This window comes from Tamandua tetradactyla, chromosome 4 (assembly GCF_023851605.1).
Source record: "Tamandua tetradactyla isolate mTamTet1 chromosome 4, mTamTet1.pri, whole genome shotgun sequence".
Classification (NCBI taxonomy): Eukaryota; Metazoa; Chordata; class Mammalia; order Pilosa; family Myrmecophagidae; genus Tamandua; species Tamandua tetradactyla.
The window spans coordinates 87,051,921-87,074,135 of record NC_135330.1 but is presented as its reverse complement, the minus strand read 5'-3'; the positions used below and the strand labels follow the sequence as shown (position 1 = coordinate 87,074,135).

The window sequence follows — 22,215 nt, the reverse complement described above, 5'->3', positions numbered from 1 at the left end:
TTCTCTCCCATGTGAATTTTCTTGTGTTCCCTAAGTGTACTACATTGACTGAAAGATTTCCTACATAAATGGCAGACATATGGTTTCTCTCCTGTGTGAATTCTCTCATGTTCTCTAAGTGTACTGCATTGACTGAAAGATTTCCCACATAGATGGCAAATATATGCTATTTCTCCAGTGTGAATTCTCTCATGCTTTCTGAGTTGAATGTTATGAATGAAATCCTTCCCACATACATGACAGATATATCGTTTTACCCCATTTTGAGTTCTGTCTTGTTGTCTGAGGTTAGAACTAGCAGTTAAGCCTTTGTCATCTGGATGGTAGTCATATGGCTTCTCTCCAATGTTCATTTCCTCATATTGTTTAAGGACAGAACCATTTCTGAAAAGTTTTCCACATAGATTACAGTCATGTATCATACATCTAATATGCACTTGTTTATGTTGACTAAAGAATGACTGATCATTGAGAGCTTTTTGAAATTGTTTATGTTCACAAGGATCTTTCCTCATGTCAGTAGATGTGGAGTGAATGAACTTTTCTCCCAAATCATTACTTTCAAAATGATCCTTTCCACTGTAAGAAATATTCTGCTACAAATGAGAAAATATATGTTAAAATTGCATCCACATATATTTATTAATTCCATTCTCTAGTCTAATCATTCAGTGAGTTTGCAATTACAATTCATTACATCTATTACATGCACTTGGTGTGCTACTTTAATGTATGCAGAGATTTTCTCTTTTGGAGCATCTCGACTGCAGAGATATCTATTTAATTTTGAAAAGTTAATTATGTTTCAAAGAATATGTGTATGAGACATATTAATGCAATTTTACTTTTATAAGACTTCAGATTATGGTTTTCAGCTCAGGTTAATTTTTCCCTTAATTGAAACTATCCAAAATTTGTATATGGGACAGTGTTTAATTGAAACTATCCAAAATTTGTATATGGGACAGTGTTTAATCCCAGTTTAGTTACAGCCATATGATTGTGTTGAAATCCTAATTTATTAAATCCCAGCACTCTATTTGGAAGACCAGTGCTCAGATTCATGAAGTTTACCTTTGGCTGGATGGTAGATGTATCTTTCTTGTAGATACTTTGCATAGTTATCATTTCTTCAATTTCCTGGTCATTTTCACTGCCTGCAAAACAAGTTAGGACCATTATAGGGTGGTATAAGCAGAAGGAAATAATACAAAACACAACACTTATGTGATTATGTTTCAAATATTGTCACTTAGATGGAAAAAATGGAAAAATTAAGGTGTACTCTAGGTAGCAACAGAAATTTACAGAAATTGACAACTAATATACTTTCAGCATAAAAATTTTGGTATGGTGTGTGGTAAAGAGGGGGAAATGCATGAAAGTGAAGTATCAGAACAAGGGCCATTATATGAAATTTTAATTCCTGTAAATATATACATATCCCTTTCCCTGAGCCAAATACAATCACAGATGGGTTCTTGACTAGAGCTTCATGCATGTATGGAATAATTACCTTAATGAGAATTCTTTTCCCAAAATCATAGCCTACATTTCAAAGAATGTCACTCAATTAAGAAAGTCTTCAGTTGGTAGTTTCAAGGGCCAGCTCAGTAATTGACCAGTCAATACTCATATTGAAGCATAAGATCCCAGAACTCACCTGGACCCTGTCCTTGAATAAATCCTTATCCTTCTCTCCACAGTACTCTCCTTGTTCCAACTGGGAAACCACTTCTGATTTGCAGAGCTGATACCCTATTTATTTAAAAAAGAAACATATGTTTTGAGTTTTATGCTGAAACAAGTTCATGAACATCAAGCCCAAGAAAGAGTATGAGGGTCAATAAGGTAAAATATGAAGAGAAGTACAAGTAAATATAATTTACACATCATATTGATAATCCTTTTCCAGCAAAGTATATCTCTAGACCTTCTGTCAAAGAAAATAAGAACATGTTGATTCCTGAGCCTGAATTCATAAACTATAGTTTCCTCAGTCTTCTCTTAGGAGAAGATATGAATCTGTAATGGTTGAAGAGTATTTTAAAAATAGTCCAATAAGCATAAGCCTCACCAGAACAATCTATTTTCTACGTGGAAAGTGTGCATAATATTTTCTTCTGTTTGCTGAAGCCTCACCACAGTCCCTAGCAGATAATGATTATTTAAAGAATATTTATTCTGATAATTTTATCCATAAAGATATTCACTTTGTTCTTGGAACTGTTGTTAATGTTGGAGATTGAGCAGGAAGAAAGACATGAAATTGTATTCAGGACATTTACATGCTCCTGGTGTGAAAATTATATGCAAACAAAAATTAAGAGTCAGTTTCTTTTAAGTAGTCAAAACAGGAAAATATCAGAACAGAGATCAGAGTGGCATATAGTTGTCTAAATACTTGAATAACTGATGATAGATTAGAGAGATGGCACATAGGTATATAAATGGATCGATAGATAGATAGAAATTTGTTTGAGAAACTCACCCACAGACACCAGGTTATTGATACTCTCTAACACAACATTTCTGAACAGCTTTTTCTGGTGTGTGTCCAGCAAGGCCCACTCTTCCTAGGTTAAGTCTATGGCTACATCACTGAAGGTCACTGATTCCTAAAACAACATAGGCATTTGTATTCAGACAGGGCCATCACTACCAATATGCACTGTAGATTAGTTGAAATAACCACACTGAGGAAGAGAGGATTCTCTGTGTATAAATAGCTTATACTATGGGATTGCAGTCTGATTGTTCTCACTTCTAAACTGGCACCTATCATTCAGGTACAGTGACAAACACATACCCATTCTGAATAGATAAAACCTCACCATAAAGCAAAATGGCATAATTATGATGTGATATAATTTGGAAATTTTCCAAAAAACTAATAAGTTCTGTATGCTATTGGAAATTCATAACTAAATTTCTCTTCTTCAAAAAAAAGAAAAAATCTTCTTCACGAATTTCAAATAAACCCACAGCCTCATCATGAGGGAAGCCATATTCTTAATCTGCCACTTTTAAACATAACTATGTTTCAAATATTCCCGTCAGTCCTATCAAAATATGTACATGTTCTGCTTCAATATTCATCTTCCTTTGAAAAAGTCACTTGCCTCAATATTGAATTTTGACCTAGCTAACAGTTTTCCATTCCTGCAGCCTAAGCTCCTCAGAATTCAAACCAACATCTTTGATCAACACCAACACCACTGACATGTCTCCCTTAGAACACAGGTGGTCTCAGATATAGTAAGATTCCGTCTCTTCAACACTGGGACCCTTTTCACGGTTATTTGCTTTAAACTAACCAATCCTTGAAACACATGTGGAAAATCTACTAACCTAACCCACATTAAAATAGCAATCCCATGGTTCCCTTTTGCTGTGCTTGTATGCTGACCACATACAAACAGGGTTGCTCAGTCTTCCACAGCCTCCACATGGCAATATTTTGTCCCTAGGATCTAGGAGTAGTACACCAGGTTTTCTTTAGTGGGTTTTCAGTTCTCACACGATCTCTACTTGGACCCAAGTTTAAAATATAACTTAACCAATTTGAGGCACCTATAATGGCCTCATTTTCTTCATCTAAGGAACAGTTTCACAAATTTTTACAAGTTTTGAAAACTCCAATTAGATGATGATTCTTACCTAATCAACACTCATTAAGAAGAAGTAATAAAACTACTATTAATTAAAATGGCAGAAAGTCTTGAAGTAATGTACATAATTCTGCAGAACTGTACAGGCTTTATCCAGAAGTTGGGAACTGTATGTTCTCCCTCTTTCAACTCTACAAAACTCAGGCTTTTAATGAGCTATGAAGGTAAGCTATTCAGCAACAAAGCCAGGCCCCCTGAGAAATTTGTACTGAAGTACTGTGCTAGGGTGACTCTTCTGTCATAGGAGGCATCCTATATTCAATATTCTCTTGGGCTTCCAAACATATGTTTCATTTTTGTCTCTTGTATATTCAACTTGATTCATTCTTCAAAGCTAAAATAGACTATTTATCGCTTCTAGTCTCTTTCTCTCTATTTCTTTACATATTTTCACAATTTCTGAAATTTTACCCTACTTACAATACTACTGTATGCATTGCTTAAAGTAAGGAAACTATACTCCCTGTTATTTGTTTTCACTTACCAAAATTGTACAAACATCTTCCAATAGAGAGAAAATGGTTAATTTGGGACAAGATGGTAATGAGAATTTCAAACATCTTTGTAAAATATGCTAAAGTATGTAAACTATCAAAACTGTAAGAAGTTCACTAAGGAAAAATAAATTCATTACTTTTCATTGCATTTTCTGGATTCTTTTTCATGTTCTCCTGAGTACTTCATAGTTCTCACCACAGTATTCACAACACGGGGTTGATTGAGCTCACCTGATGAACATCTGCCTCCCTACTGGACTAAGTTTTGCAGTTACTCATCTCTATTTCTTGTATACCACAATCCTAAGCACATTACTACCACTAGCATAGTGAATTTCTTCTCCAATGTGACCATGAGCTGCATGAGGAATATAAATCATTTTGCATCTCTTTTGTGAATAGACAGCTTTAATATAGGCTGGAACCAATTACTGTAAATGTTAGGAGGGTGATTACTTCTAACTCAGTTCCTGGCTCACCCCAAGTGTACCAGAGTCCTGGGTATAATTAAATGAATTTCAGATATGTGAATATCTCATGAATACCTTTAGAATGGGCCAGGCCAGTAGGGGAGATCTCCATATTTCTGCATATGCATTCAATTTCAATGGAAACAGCAGTTTTCTACTCACCAGTGGTTGTACTGTCAATAGTTCTATCATCAATTGTATTCCTCTGTTTTTTTCACTCAGGCAGTTCAAACAGTAAGTGACCAATGCTGACAATCAAAAAAGAAGCCAAAAAATTCAAAATATTTTCACAATATTTAGAACCACAATATATAAAAAAATGTATCTAGAAATAACCTTATGAGTCTAACCAACAGAAAAATGTAGTGTGCTCTAAGAGAAGCAGAGGAAGCATCTCATCTCCTAAACTCAAATGGTTGAATGATATGGATATTGTTGCTAATAATGAAAATGTGTCAAGAGATATCTTACAGATGAGAAAATGAAAATTATGGACTGTCATGTTTTAATTACCCATGATACTCAGGGTTTTTCAATCCGCTTCATGATTCTAAAATAGGGATCCCTAACATGCCACTTGTGGATTTCACTCTCCACCTGTAGCTAAATATCCTGGAAATTCTAATTTAAGTATTCTTGGTTTGGGCTCCAGCCTTGTGTCTCTAAAATTTACCCCAGGCCCTCAGTTCCTCACTCCCCTTGTACTTGACCCTGCTTCTTCCTCTCTGCATGCAATTGCCTTGAATAATCTTTGTTCAACTCCTTGGAGTTTTTAGGAAGATAACTGCCTCAATCCATTCAACCCTGAATTTTAGATCTTTCCAAAATGTATTTGGGCATTAGGTATGCAACATCAAAATTATTTTATAACTGGGTTAATCACATCAAGGATTAAATCCATTTAAAGGAATCAATGATGTACATCCTCCAAATCAAGAACCTCAAAATTTCCTAAATAAAAACTAATATGAATACATGTGTCATAAGGTTTCTATCGTGTCCCACAATCCTCATAAGGCAGCAGACTCATAAAATATAGAATGAAGGGGTTTGTGAGGAGATCTTGTTGCTCCATCTGATAAATTCAGTAAGGTGGTTGCTGAAATCCTAGACCTTAGTCATCATTTCTGGAATAGCACCTGCATTTCCTTTCTCACTCTGTGTACATTTAGCTCTGCTTTAATCTTTATTTCTCTTCTTCAATTTGCTGTGGAGTTAGTTTGCTCTTCTTTCTCAAGTTCCTCCAGGTGTATTATTAAGTCCTCAATTTTTGCTCCTTCTTGTTTTTTAATATAGACATTTGGGGCAATCAATTTCCCACTCAGCACAGCCTTTGCTGCATTTTGTAAGTTCTGATAAGTTGTAGTCTCATTTTCATTCATCTCCATATAGCTAGTAATTTTTCCAGCAATTTCTTCTTCAACACACTGGCTGCTTAAGAGAGTGCTATTTAATCACCATATGTTTGTGAATGTTTTCATACTTCGGTGGTTATTGAGATCCAGCTTCATCCCACTGTGATCAGAGAAAGTTCTCTGAATAATTTCAATGTTCTAAAATTTATAAAGACCTGCTTTATGTCCCAGCATATGATCTATTCTGGAGAATGTTCCATGAGCACTAGAGAAGAATGCATATCCTTGTGCTTTGTGGTGCAATGACCTATATATGTCTGTTAGGTCTAATTCATTTACCAAGTTATTTAATTTCTCTATTTCCTTAGTGATCTTCCATCTGGTTGTTCTATTCATAGAGCAGAGTGGTTTATTGAAGTGTCCTATTATTATAGTTGAAACATCTATCACTCCCTTCAGTTTTGCCAACATCTGTCTCATGTACTTTCGTGCTCCTTGATTGGGAGCATAAACATTTATGTTTGTTATATCTTCTTGGTGAATTGATCCTTTAATTAGTATATAGTGTCCTTCTTTGTCCCTTATGATGTCTTTACAGTTAAATTCTATTTTGTCTGTTATTACTATAGCTATTCCTCTTTTCTTTCTTTCTTTTGGTTGCAACCTGTGTGGAAAATCTTTTTCCTTCGTTTCATTTTCAATCTATTTGTATCTTTGTGTCTAAAATGAGTCTCTTATTAGCAGCATATAGCTGGGTTATGTTTCTGAATCCCCTTCGCCAACCCGTTTCTTTTAATTGGTTGGTTTAGTCCATTAACATTGAAAGTTATTTCTGAAAAGGCATTCCTGGATTCCATCATGTTATCCTTTTAATTTTACTTGTCAAATCTATGTATCATTTTTGCTTTTTTTCTCTTTCTATTCTATAAATTACCCTTAATGGTGCTTTTCAATTCTGTGCCCTCCCCCCAGGGCTCCCTCTCTTGTCTTTTCTGTTTGTTTGTTTGTTTGTTTGTTTGTTTCAGCTGACAGGCCTCCTTTTAGCATTTCTTGTAGGGCCTGTCTCTTATTGACAAATTCTTTCAGGACTATTTTGTCTGTGAAAACTTTAATCTCACCCTCAACTTTGAAGGACAATTTGGCTGGGTACAGAATTCTTGGCTGGAAGTCTTTCACTTTCAGGATCCTGAATATATTATACCACTGCCTGCTCACCTCCAGGGTGCTAGTTGAGTAGTCTGAACTCAGTCTTAATTGATCTCCCTTGTATGTAGTAGATTGTTTTTCTCTTGACGCTTTCAGTATTTTTGCTTCCCTTCAACACTGGACAGACTGATTAGTATGTGCCTTGGAGAAGGCCTATTTGGATTTATTCCATTTGGGTTTTTTTTTTTGCTTCTTTGACTTCTATACTTTTGTCCTTTATGAGGGTTTGATATTTCCCCCATTATATCTTCAACTACTGTTCTTCACCCTTTACTCCTCTCTTCTCCTTCTGGGACATCAATGATTCCAATATTTGTGCACTTTGTTTTGTCTATCATTTTCCTGAGTTCCCTTCTATTTTAGCATCTTTTTTGCTATTTGCTGTTTTGAGTCTTCAAAGTCAATTATCCTGTCCTCTATACTATTTATTCTTTCTTCTCTCTCTTCAAATCTGGTATTGTGTACCTCTAGTATGTTCTTTTATTTGGTCAACAGAGTCTTTCATCTCTGTGATTTTTGTTATTTTTCTATTTATTCTTTCAAATTCATCTTTGTGCTCTTCTACTGTCTTCTTGATCTCCTTTATGTCATTTGTGATCCCAGATATTTTATTAAGTAGAGCTGTATGAACGTCTTTGGTTAGTTGCTCCAGTGTCTGTGTATACTTTGGTGTTTTAATTTGGTCATTAGGCAGGGCTATATCTGTCTTCATTCTGATATGCTTAGTGATCTTCTACTATCTTTGTGGCATGTAAATACTTTGGTTGATTTATTTTGAAGTTGATTTCTTTCAGTGGTCTAAGGCCTTGTGTCTGTGGAATGGTTATACAGCAAGGAGCAGGGCACATGGTGTAACACTCAATATGGTGATTTGTTTCAGGGTAGGTATGGGCACAGGTTGGGGATGTTATGCTGATGCACAGCTGTTTTTTTGTCACTGATTTTTAGTTGATGCCATTATAATCTGAAAGCATATTTGGTATGCTTCCTATAATTTCAAGTTTGTTGAGGTATGTTTTATGTGGTCTATCTTGACAGATATTCCAAGTGGACTTGAGAGAATGTGTATTCTGTTGTTGTTGAATGAGGTATTCTATAAGTGTCAGTTGGACACAGTTTATTGATAGGATTGTTCAGTTCAACTATGATATTTTGCCTGTGGGATCACTTATTTATTGAGAGAAGATGTTTAAATCTCTAAGTATAATTGTTGATTTTTCTATTTCTGCTTGAAGTTGTATCAGTTTTTGCCTCATGTATTTTGAAACTCATTATTAGGCACATACACATTATGTATGTGTATGTTAGGTCTTCAGAAATCATTTATCTTTCATTATTTTTATCATCCTTTTTTATTTGGTAATGCCCCTCTTTATAACTGATTATTTTCCTTACTTGGAAATCTGCTTTGTCTGAAATTAAATTAGCTACACTATGTTTCTTTTGATTAATATTAGCATGATCCATCTTTCTCCATCTTTTAAGTTTAGTCAATCTGTCCCTTTATGATTAAAGAAGATTTCTTATAGACAATATATATTTTTGTCAGGTTTTTTGTCCAGTCTGAGTCTGATATGGTTTTGGGTTTTTTTGTCATTCATTTTATGTACTTATTTATTTATTTAACTTATTATAACAGTCTTAGGCTTACAGAAAAATGCATGTAAACAGTATAGAGTTCCCCCTACCCACCACTTCTTACATACTATTTTCCATAATAACTATAGTCCATTGTTTACATTAGGATTTGCTCTTTGTGCTGTACAGATCAGTGGGTTTCTTTTCTTTTTAGTCTGTTAAAATAGAAACCAGGCATTTTCCACCATGCTTCCTCGAGTCTCGGTGTTCCGACCTCTTCTTCCACGTCCCCAGCGCGTTTTGTCTCATGGGAGCCCCGAGGCTTCCGTGGCAGGGATCCTGCTACTCGCCGCTCCTCAGGAAATGGCAAGGAAAAAAAATAATATCCAAAGATATTTTGGCACTACCAGTGTGATCTACAGTAGGAAAGAAGAGCAGCAGTCAGTTCCAACTAATGGGATTTCCAAGGGAACTTCAAAGCACCAAGACAATGTAAAAGAGAATATGAAAACAGACTTGTTGAATATGATTAAGGACATGAAAATTGAATTAAGCAAACAACCAAGCCACCCAACAGAAGACCACTTGAAAGTTTGCAGGTTAGAATTGGTAGGCCTCAAAAAGCTACAGAAGAAACTGCACAGAAGAGAAATGAGTCTCTGAATCCTGAGCTAGTGGCAGCTGCATCTGCTGTTGCAGAGTCTCTCCCTTTTGACAAGCAGACAACCAAGTCAGAGCTGCTCAGGCAGCTATGGCAGCACGAGGAAGAATCGAGGGCACAGAAAGATGGAGAAAGACAGAAAGTTAGTTTCAGTAACATAATATCAGATATGAAAGTTGCCAGATCGACTACAGCTAGACTTAGTACAAGACCAGAGCATCATATTCAATTTGATGAAGGACAAGAAAATTTTGTTGTCAAAAGGACCACCGATTTTAGAAAAAGGAAAACTATATTTAAGGGGAAGAGACTTGATATTTTTGATATTAAGGCAGTTGCTGAAGAGGCGCCTGAAAGAGCGACGTCACCTTCACTTTGGGATGTGGAATTTGCGAAGCAGTTAGCCACAGTAAATCAACAGCCCTTTCAGAATGGTTTTGAAGAGATGATCCAATGGACAAAAGAGGGGAAACTGTGGGAGTTCCCAATTAACAATGAGGCAGATTTCGATGATGATGGTTCAGAATTTCACGAACACATATTTCTGGATAAATACCTGGAGGATTTTCCAAAACAAGGACCAATTCACCATTTCATGGAGCTGGTAACCTGTGGCCTTTCAAAAAACCCATACCTGAGTGTTAAACAGAAGGTGGAGCACATAGAGTGGTTTAGAAATTATTTCAATGAAAAGAGGGACATTCTAAAAGAAAACGACATATGGTTCAATTGAAGGCCATATAATTTTTTTTTTTTGCACAGGCAGGCACCAGGAATTGAAGCCAGTTCTCTGGCATGGCAGGGTGAGAACTCTGCCTGCTGAGCCACCATGGCTCACCCCATATAAATTTTTATTTCAAGCTATTGGATACGGTACTATTGCTAAATAAAATAATTTTAGTAGAGTTTTTGCTGTGTTCATAATAATGATTGCATCCAATTTGAACAGTATAATCGTTCAAATTTTTAAAAATATATGATGGCAACTGAAATATATTCTCATGCATGGAGGAAAGGCATTTATAACTTTTCATTCATTGATCATATTTCTTTGAAGTACAATTATTACCTGATAATGAAGTGATATTAGAGTGCTATCTTATTATAACATTTGAGATGATTTATAGGCATAGAAAAATATATTCATTTATACATGCATACCTGTTTCTACCTGAAAATACATATATTTACATTTTCTATTTCACACTAAATTAACTAGTCTTGCCTAGGTCGGGTGTGAAGGTTAGCTTCTGGTGTCAGCTTGGCCAGGTGGTGATGCTCAGCTGTGTGGTCAGGCAAGCACTGGCTTGGCTGTTGCTGTGAGGACATTTCATGGCTGGTATAAACCTGGAAGGCTGCTGTATTAAATCATAAGTCAGTTGACTGCAGATGTGGCTGATTACATCTGCAATCAATTGTGGGCATGTGCCCACAATGAGATAATCTAATCAGTTGAAGACTCTTAAGGGGGAGGAGAGATTTTTTTTTTCTTGGGTAGGCACCAGGAATCGAACCTGGGTCTCCAGCATGGCAGGTGAGGATTCTGCCACTGAGCCACCACTGCACCACCTGAGAAGAGAGACTTTTTCACTGTATGTTCAGCCAGAGAGTCTCTCCTGTGGAATTGTTCAAGACTCTTCATTGGATCAACCAATTTCACAGCTTGCCCTATACATTTTGGACTCTTCCATTCCCACAATTGCATGAGACACCTTTATAAATTTCATACTTACAGGTATCTCCTATCAGTTCTGTTTCTCTGGAGAACCCTGACTAGTATACTAAGTCACTGTAGACATGTAACCTCATAAAAATAAAGAGCTTTTGCTAAAAAATATATATATATATATATATATATATATATATAAACCATAAAATGTTTCCCATTTTATTCAGTTTCAATTATACAATTTTGCAGTTCTAATCACATTTAAACTAGTCACATTTCAATAATTAATTGTATCATGGATCAATATGTATGATATTTTTATTTCTCATTTATTTCCCTCATTCTTTGTTTATTTTCTACTCTTTTTTTCCTTTTTCACGTCTTCATTTTGTCTTCTTTTTTTGCCTTCTCTGGCTTTAATTGCATATTTAATATGATTCCATTTTCTCTCTTCTCTTGGTGCATCAGTTACACTTCTTAAAATTCTTTTAATGGTTTCTCTGGTGTTTGCAATATATATTTAGAGCTAATTTGTGTCCTCTTTCAATTACCACTAAACAATTTAACAAGTAGTGCAGGTATCTTACCACAGGGGATTTCAAGTGCTCTTCCTATTCCTTGAAAATTTTATCTCATTCATTTCAATTATCCATAAGTTATATTAATAGTATATATTACTATTATTTGAATGAACTGTTACTTTGTATATCAGTTAAGAATGAGGAAACTAGAAGTTTTTCTTTTACCTTCATTTATTTCTTCTTGAAAAATCTTCTTTTCTCCATACAGATCTTGTTAGGTCTCAGAACATATTCCCCACTCACCTACCCTCTCTGTTTCTTTGGCTGGTACAGGAATCTAGATATGAATTAACTATCCACATTGGTTGGTGCTGTTTCCTGCAGAGGGTGAAGTAAGACATCCCTTTCAGCTAGAAATATGGTTCTAATCTATTTCAGCTGATAACACACTTCCCTAACAGTACCTCACTCTGCCTGATACCTGCAGGTGCTGATCAAAAATAGTGCAATGATACCTCAGCAATATATCATATCCTAAGTCAACAAGTCCCCATCCAATCAAGAGACAAAGCACCACCTAGTGTGCCCCCCACCCTCCCAGTATCATTTTCCCTTTAAAACACAGCTCCCAGAACAAAGATCTGGAGCCATTTTCTTTTTCTTCCTGCTGGCTCCCCAGGTAGGAGACAATTCCAGGCTCCTATCTGTTTTCTTCTTTTCCCTCTCCCACCTGTTTCCTCCATCCTTTATTCCTTCAATAAATCTGTTAATCTGTTTGTGTTTCTGAGCTATATTATTTTTCTTCTCTCTGAAGAATGCTTACCACTTCTTATAAGGCAGAAGTGTTACTGGTGACAGATTTCCTTAATGTTTGCTCGTCTGCAGAACTGTTTATTTCTCTTTCATTTTTTGAGTATGATTTCCTTGGGTCCAGAATTAGAGTTTTTGTCCCATTAACAATTTAAGTATTTACTCCACTCTTTACTTGCATGTATGGATCCTGAAGAAAAGTTCCAGGTAACTCTTTCTTTGTTCTTCTATATGTAGAATAGTTTTTCTTTTGCCCCCTGTTTTTCTTCAAAAATTTTTCTTTGCCTTTGGTTTTCTGCAATAGAATGAGTTATAGATAGTGTGGGTTTTGGTATTTATCTTGCCTGGTGTTTTCTTAGCTTCCTGGTTATCTTGCTGGTGAGATAATACCATATTTGTTCTTTTGTGTCCAGCTATTTCACTCAGAAAACATCCTCAATGTTCATCTATGCTGTTGCATGCATAAGGATTTCATTGCTTTTCACAGCTGTATAATATTTCATTGAGTGTATATATCACATTTTGTTTATCCATTCATCAGTTGATGGACACTTTGGGTTGTTTCTATCATTTGGCAATTGTGACTAGGATTGTGATGAATATTGGTATGCAATATCTTTTAGAGTCTTTACTTTCAATTCTTCTGGGTATATATGTAGTAATGGGATGGTTGGGTCATTTGGTAATTCTATACCCAAACTCCTGAACAACTGTCAAACAGTCAACAGTGATTGCACCATTTTACATTGCCACCAGCAATGGTGAATGTTCCTTTTTCCCCATATCCTCTCTAACATTTGGAATTTTCTTTTTTTAAACAGCAGCCACTCTAGTGGGTGTGTAGTGATACCTCACTGTGGTTTGGTTTGCATTTCCCTAATGACCAGTGATTTTGAGCATCATTCAATGCACTTTTTGTCATTTGTATGTCCTCTTTGGAGAAATGACTATTCAAGTCTCTTGTCTTTTTCTTAAATTGGGCTTTTTTCTTTTTGCTGTTGCTGAGTTGTGGGATTTCATTTTATATTCTGGGTATTAAACCCATATAGGATATGTAGTTTCCAAGTATTTCTCCCACTGATTATGTTGTCATTTCACTTTTGTGACAGCCTTTTGATGCAAAAACTTTAACCTTAAGGAGATCTCATTTATCTATTTCTTTTTCCTTTCATTGCTTGTGCTGTAGCTGTAAAATTCATGAAGCCATTGCCCAATAAAAGTTCCCAAAGATTCTTCCTTATATTTTTCTAGGAGATATTGATTCCTGGTTCTTATATATAAGTCTTTGATACATTTCAAGTTAATTTTTGTATATGCTTTGAAATAGGGGAAATTTTCATACTTTGCATATGAATTTCTGATTGATACAGCATCATTTGCTTCAGAGATTATTATTTCCCAGATCAGTGGGCTTGGCAGCTTTGTCAAAAATTAACTGACCATAGATGAGAGGTTTTATTTCTGAGCTTTCAGTTCCATTGTATTGGTCAATATGTCTATCCTTGTTTTTTTTTTTTAAGAAAAAAAAGAAATTAACACAACATTTAGAAATCATTCCATTCTACATATGCAATCAGTAATTCTTAACATCATCACATAGATGCATGATCATCATTTCTTAGTACATTTGCATCGATTTAGGAAAAGAACTAGCAAAACAACAGAAAAAGATATAGAATGTTAATATAGAGAAAAAATAAGAATAATAATAATAGTAAAAAAAAGAAAAGGAAAAAGAAAAAAAAAGACAAACAAACAAACAGACAGACAAAAAAAACCCTATAGCTCAGCTGCAGCTTCATTCAGTGTTTTAGCATGATTACTTTACAATTAGGTATTATTGTGCTGTCCATTTTTGAGTTTTTGTATCTAGTCCTGTTGCACAGTCTGTATCCCTTCAGCTCCAATTACCCATTATCTTACCCTGTCTCTAACTCCTGCTGGACTCTGTTACCAATGACATATTCCAAGTTTATTCTCGAATGTCGGTTCACATCAGTGGGACCATACAGTATTTGTCCTTTAGTTTTTGGCTAGACTCACTCAGCATAATGTTCTCTAGGTCCATCCATGTTATTACATGCTTTGTAAGTTTATTCTGTCTTAAAGCTGCATAATATTCCATCGTATGTATATACCACAGTTTGTTTAGCCACTCGTCTGTTGATGTTTGGCTGTTTTCTATCCTTGTTTTGTTGCTGTATTTTGTTTACTTGTTTGCTGTTATATTTATTTATGCATTGCATATTCATTTATTAACTAAAGTCCAAGGGTTTATTAGGGTAGCTCTCTATGTTGTACAGTTCTATGGATTTTTATAAAAGTTTTATTCACACGCCATACAATCTCTCCAAATTGCACAATTAACTGCTCTTGGATCAGTCACATAGACATGCATTCACCACCACATTTTTCATTTCTCTGAAAAAATTTAAAGTAATTTTAAAATCTCAGACCTATTATACCACCTTTTATTGACACTAAGATTTGATATAGTGCCTTAGTTACAATTGATGAAAGAACATTTCAAAGTCACTGTTGACTACAGTCCTAAGCTTGCATGAATTGTATTTTTCCAAATACTATCCTGTTATTAGCACTTTGTAACTGTGATGTAGATTTATTCTAGTTCATGTAAGAGTTTTCTTTGATTTGTACAATTAGCCACTGTCATTGTCCACTCTAAGATTTGCTAAGTAATACAGTCCCATGTTTTATCCTCTTGCTTTCCCTCTAGTGACCTATGTGACACTAATTTTACCATTTCAACCATACTCACAGTCAGCATTGTCAGTTTCACTTACAGTTTGTGCTTCCAGCACACAGTATTGTGCTATACATTTCTGAGCATTTGCAATAGACCTTATTAAACATTCTTAACAAATTAAGCATCAAATGACCATTCTCTACCTTTGTTTGATCTCATGATAACTTATACTTTAGATTTTAACTCCCAGCACTTGGTCATTATACTTAGTCCATATTAGAGAGAGCATAAAATAGTTTTCCTTTTGAGTCTGGTTTATTTCAGTAAATATAATTTCCCCATGGTTCATTGACATTGTTACATGCATCAGGACTTCATTCCTTCTTATAGCTGCCTAATATTCCATCATATGTACATACCACAGTTCGTTTATACAGTCATCCACTGGTGGACACTTGGGTTCTTTCCATCCATTGGCAATTGTGAATAATGCCACTATAAACATTAGTGTGGAAATATCTGTCAGGATTCCTGCTCTAATTTCTTCTGAGTAATACATAGTATCATGATTGCCAGATCCTGTGGCAGTTCTATAACTCAGTTTCCTGATAAACCACCGAACTGCCTTCCAGAGTAACTGCACCATGCTACATTCCCACCAATAGTGAATATGTGCTCTTCTTTGTCCACATCCTCTCCTATGTTTGCAGTTTTCTGTGTTTCAAACAACAGCCATCCTTCTGGGTGTCAGTGATAGCTCATTGATGTTTTCATTTGTTTGTCCCTGATTGCTCGTGATGTTGAACATCTTTTTATGGGCATTTTAGCCATTTGTAGTTCATCTTTGGAAAAGTATCTCTATATGACTTTTGCTCATTTAAAATATTGGGTTGTTTGTCTTTTTATTGTTGTGTTGCAGGATTTCTTTACATATTCTAAATTTTAAACCCTTTTTGTACTTTCCAAATACTTTCTCCCATTGAGTAAGCTGCCTTTTAACTTTCTTTTTAAAGCCTTTTGAAGCACAAATGCATTCATATTTAAGGAAATTCCACTTACTTATTTCTTCTTTCATTGCTTGTACTTTCAGTGTAAAAAACCATCTCCTACCACAAGATACTTAAGATGCTTCTGTATATTTTCTTCTGGAGTTTTATGATCCTAGCTCTAATGTTTAGTTCTGTGATCCACTTTGAGTTAACTTTTGTTTAAGGTGTGAGATATGGATCTTCTTTTATTCTTTTGGATATGGATATCCATTTCTCCCAGCATGATTTGTTCTGGAGACTTTTCTGTCCCAGTTGAGTGGACTTGAACATCTTGTCATAAATCAATAACTTTAGATGTGAGGGTCAATTTGAAAATGCTTGATTCAATTCCATTTTTCAGTGTATCAATCCTTATGCTATTATCATGTCCTATTTTGTTCTTTTTGCATGGGCAGGCACTGAGAATTGAACCCAGGTCTCTGGCATGGCACACAAGAATTCTGCCATTGAGCCACCATTGCAATGCCCAGACACCATCACACCACTCAGTACTATGCTCTTTTGATCACTGTAGTTTTGTAATATTCTTCAAACTCAGAAAGCATGAGTTCTCTAACTCCATTTTTCCCCATGCTGTTTTAGGTTATTCAGGACACCTTTCCCTTCAAAATAAACTTGAAGATTCCTTCTTTTAATTTCTTCAGAGTAAGCTGTTCAATTTTTTTAAAAAATGTGTATTTATTGAGAAATCTTCAAACACATACAGTCCATGCATTGTGTACAATTAATGGCTTACAATTACATCACATAATTTTGCATTCATCACCATGATCATTTTTAGAACATTTGCATCACTCCAGAAAAAGAAATAATAAGAAAAAGAGAAAAGTTTATATTTTTTTGGAGTTTAAATTGGTATTGCATTTAATCTGTATATTAATTTGGGTAGAATTGTCATCTTAACTAAGTTTAGTTTTCCAATCCATGAACATGGCCTGTCCTTTCATCTATTTAAGTCTTCCTTGATTGTTTTTAGCAATATTTTGCCATTTTCTGAGTAAACATCCATTGCATTCTTGGTTTGATGTATTCTTGGATATTTGTTATTCAACATGTTGCAGTGTTTTTTTTCCTTATATTTCTTTTTGACACTCTTCTAAATTTTCCTCTCCCTGATTATATTACCCAGCTATTTATGCATGTTGTCCATTAAAGCTCTGACCATATTAACCACAATTATTTAAAATTCTTGGTGTGATAATTACAAAATTTATGTCAAATAATCAGGCTCTGATGCTTTTTCTGTCTTGCAAATGTGTTTTTGCATTTTAGAATGCATTATATATTTTTATTGCATGCTAAATATGCCATATCATGTGAAAGGGTACACAGATCTTTAAGTTGAGGTTTTATGTCAATATCTCTAGGAGTTAGGCTGTGTTTATTTTTCTGTTTAAGCTGGAGGTGTTAGAGGCTGAGATTTTGGGTTTTCTTGGAGACATCTACTAAGATAAGGTCTTAACCATGCATTTCTTTCCATTGTCATCTCTGATTATTGTTTTGTGGTAAAGTGTGAGGAAAAGGAAATCATTTGTAATCCTGTGATCTTGTCTCAAACTTTTAGTGAACATATTCCTCTGAACTGTGATCTTAACAGGTGCTTCAACACATTATTTTTAGGTGAGACAGGAAATCTCAAAGTTATTGGAATTGGGTATTTCTCTTCTCAGTTACCTTAGAAGATCAGCAATCCATTTCCTGATGTTGGTTAGGCTCTGGTAAAATCCAATTTGATTCATCTCTGTTAAAACAGTTCACTATGAGGACAGATTTTTGATAAAGGAAACCTTCCCCTCCAAGGATGCAACCATTTGAAAATGGTTATTTTTCTCCTCCCCCAGTAGAAAGAAGGAAGTAATTTTCTCAAGAAATCACAGAGAGAGCCTGATTGGATTCTTGAAAGCAAATCTCAGGAAAGTGTTCCCCACATGCCACAAAAAGAAACAAATAAACAGCAGATTGGGGCCACTACCAAGTTACTCCAGACAGATCCTCCAGTGTTTACATTGACCTCAAGTAATGGCCCCAGTGATAGGCTTTCTTTCATAGACTTTTTCTACAGTTAATCTTTGGCTCTCTATGTTCATCTGTTTTCTCTTTTTAAATTGCTAATAGATCTAAAAAGAGTTGTTTTTCATTTTTTCCCTTCATTCAGCCTTTTTTTCTGTTTTAGGACAGGAATCATGACTTCCAAACACCTTACATGCCAGATCCTATTTTGTGGTTTTAATTTCAATTTACAAATAACTAATAATATCAAGTATCATTTCATGTATTAGCTATCAATATGCCTTTATTATTGAAGTTTCTTTTCAAGTCCTATATCCTTTTGGAGAGGGGGTGTTTTGTTTTAATATTATTGAGTTTTGGTAGCCTTTATATACTCTGGAAATAGAAACTTTGTCAGATGTGTGATTTCCAAATATAATTTCCAAGTCTTTGGCTATGATATGTGCTACAATATATTTACACCTCCACACAATTGAATTCTAACAATCCAAGGACAGAATGGGTGAGGAAGTCTCTATTTAACAAATACTTTACTCATGCATAGCTCATGACAAGAACTGTTCTATACAAAAAGCAAGGAAGCATATAATGTGAACTTGGCCTTCAGGATTTCTTAAGTCTGAAATAATGAATAAGGGAAGATGGGGAAAAAACTGAAAGAAAGGCATGGAGATGGGAAATACTATGGCTTTCTTGGAGGCTTGAAAGTTACTTTAAGAGAAGATTGTAATATGATTGGAGAGAGACATTTTTAGACTAAAATGGTCTTGAATTATCCTTAAGTGGTATTAGACATTATTTATTTTTATTGCTGATATAATTTGAAATTTTAAATTTAGATCAGGCAAGAGAAGATACAAAAGTTAAAGCCCAAATATTATCATACATCTGCCTTTCTCCAGTTCTTTGTTATACTTTCATCTTTGATGACTAAATTTCAGGCAGGCTTTATCCTCTTCTTGACAAAGAGAGCAACAGTTTTGATCGTCAATCTGCCCACAGGAATGGCCTCAGCAGAAAAGAGCTCTGCTCACAATTGACTCACTAGTGGTCTAGTTTCATTCCAGATACCAATTGTCTTGAATCTTGATATCTGGGTTTGAACAGTTGCCAAACCATGTGGATGCAAAGACAGAGAGCCACCAAGATTACTAGAGAAATCTGAGACACTATTAATGAAAGAATGAGAATGTATATCATCCCGACTTGTGTTTAAGTAAGGAGGTGGTCAGAATATATTACATATAAAAATGCTTAAGGAAATGCAAGGAAAAACACTTTATCTCATTTTTAAAACATGTTTGGGTGACACTAAGTATGTGTCAATTTTTACAAAGAAGCTGGGAAATTTACCCATGATATTTGAAACTTTCCACGAGGCTATCTAAAGGCTAGATCTAAACAAGCAGGTTGCCTTTTTGCTAACAGCACAATGATGGGTCTTCAAGCTTATTGCAATTTTTCAGTATGATAGAAAGATAGATGCCTATCCTTCATAACATGACAGTGACTGTGTGTCCCTGAGGCCCTAAAATGCCAAGGTAAAGGATCATTGTCATTCTGGAGAAAAGACTAAATAGTGATCTGGTAAAATACTGTGGTTTGACTACCTGAAAAGATTTCTTACATACAAAATACTTCAATATTATAAAGTTTTCTGAAGAATATTGAGCTTAGTATATTGATACCCTCCAATTCAGTGGGTCACAACAAGGGTGCCTTGTTTCCCAGGGGACATTTTACTTGAGATACTTTGGCTCATCACAAATGAAGTGGCAAGGCAGTGCTGGTACTGGAATTTAGTGCATAGAAACCAAACTTGCTGCTAAATATCCTACATGCACAGGACAGAAGCTCACAGCAATGAGTTCTTTAGTCCAAAATATCAGTAATGCCAAGGCTTAGAAACTGTTCTGTAGTTGGAAAAGCACAGGATAAAGATTTTCTTACTTTTATCATAAATAACAAGTCCCAGATGATACAGAAATCTCACCTCTTTTAAAATATTTGAAAACAAAGGCAGCACCTTATTTTCATTTTAAGAGCAATAAATCCTATCTTTGAACCTGTTTATATTCATTCATTTCATTGAAGTAATGAACAGCTATTTCAGTCAGGGATACTGTCATATTTCTAAATGATTAGTACATGAACAATGACCTCAAAGATTTCTTCATAAGAAAAATTAATTATAGCATATTCCCCAACCAAGTCTTTGCAGATTTGTTAATATATGTAAGCCCTCTAGTAACTCACTCAGGTTGGAAATTTATTCCTAGTTTACATTTAAGAAAACTGAAGTTGGGTGGGCCACGGTGGTTCAGCAGGCAAGAATGCTCACCTGCCGTGCCAGAGGACCTGGGTTCGATTCCTGGTGCCTGCCCATGTAAAAAAAAATAGAAAAAAGAAAACTGAAGTTAAAGAGTTTAAACATCTTGCTGAAATGCAGTGATTAGAATCAGAACCTTGTAACAGTTGTTTAATGTCATGCAAGTGATCGTCCCAATTCATTATAGCAACAAGAAACAATGAGGCATATAAATAAGAGACTTTAATAAAAATGTAGCAATAAACAATATTAATGATATCTTATGGGAATAAGAAAATAAATTCAGTTATAATAGTGGAAGGACACAGGAAATGCAAATTATTATTTTATTTTTAAAAGATGGGTGCATTGAACTTGAAATTGCTACTGCCACAACATACAAAAATATCTTATATCTTAATAAATGGAACCTGTAAATGTACTTTATTTAGAAGGTTCTTTGCAGACATGTTTAACTTATTTTACAGATGATGGCAGTATTTGGATTGTGTAGGTGTTGTCAAAATGCCATCACGAGTGTTCATAGCAGAGAGGATTAAAATGATTTCATGTACACAAACAAGTGCACATTCACCCAAGTCAGTTTTGTAAAGATGAAGCAGAGAGATATTTGAAGCTGCCTTGAATATTGCAGTGTTAAAGCCACAAGCCAAGGAATACCAGCAGCCACCAGATGATTGAAGAAGCAAGAAAAGAAGTCTCTCTTAGAGTCCTGGGATGGAGTGAGACCCTGCAGACAGCTTGGTTTTGGCACAGGGATACCAACTTCAGATTTTCAGACTCCAGAACTTTATATATATACAAAAATATATATTTTTATTGATTTAAGCAATCCAAGGTTTTGGAATTTGTTCAGGACCCACAGGAAACTAATTACAAAGAGTAAGATTTGGGAATATATAAAATAGGTAAAATAAAATGAAGCAGAACACAAAAACATTAACAAAGTCATGTAAACTTGAAAAAGGAAGGAAATGCATTTCCTGATGTAGTTTAATAAAGAATCAAGGTGAAATACAGAACAAAAAGTAAAGCTAAAAACAATATTAATATCAATAGCTAGTGCATTAATCAATTATTCTTTATAATATATAGCATTAAGGATTTAAGAAAGATTATTTAAATAAATTTCATTACAAATTTATGTTATAAGTAGGTTATTATTGTTATCTCCATTTTAAAGATGAGAACTTTTTCAAATTTTCATAATTATAAACCTTATAATAGAAAAATAGTAAAGAAGAAATGATAATAAGCAAAAATAAGTAAAAATAACACCTGTCAATACAAATAAGCACGTGGAAAATTCCCTGAAAGAAAAATGAAGTCGATTCAATACAACCAGTTAGATACAATAAGGATTATGGAAATAAATCTCTTCATATGAATTTGTTAGAGATATATTGGTGTTACTCGAAACCCAAACCTTCAGGCCTAACATACCATCCATAAAGCCACTTAAAACACTTATGGATGGGAGCAGAGACATAAAGGTGGCAAACACATTTTTACTATGTTCTGGCCAATAAAGGAGATTTTAGGGTGAATCTCAAGGCAAGCAGACATCAAAGAGTTATACAGAGTCCCCTAAATTTTAATGTACTTCTCACTTTGCCATTTTATCCACATCCACTAAAACACTAGTTACTCATTAAAGCTTTCTTTTGCAACCCTAAATATAA

The 22,215-nt window shown here is 34.8% G+C and overlaps 1 pseudogene; it reads left to right on the top strand.

Annotated features, from left to right (window-relative positions):
* Positions 1–9,015: 9,015 nt before the first annotated feature.
* Positions 9,016–10,307, top strand: LOC143679130 (small ribosomal subunit protein mS31 pseudogene; annotated as a pseudogene).
* The last annotated feature ends 11,908 nt before the right edge of the window (positions 10,308–22,215 follow it).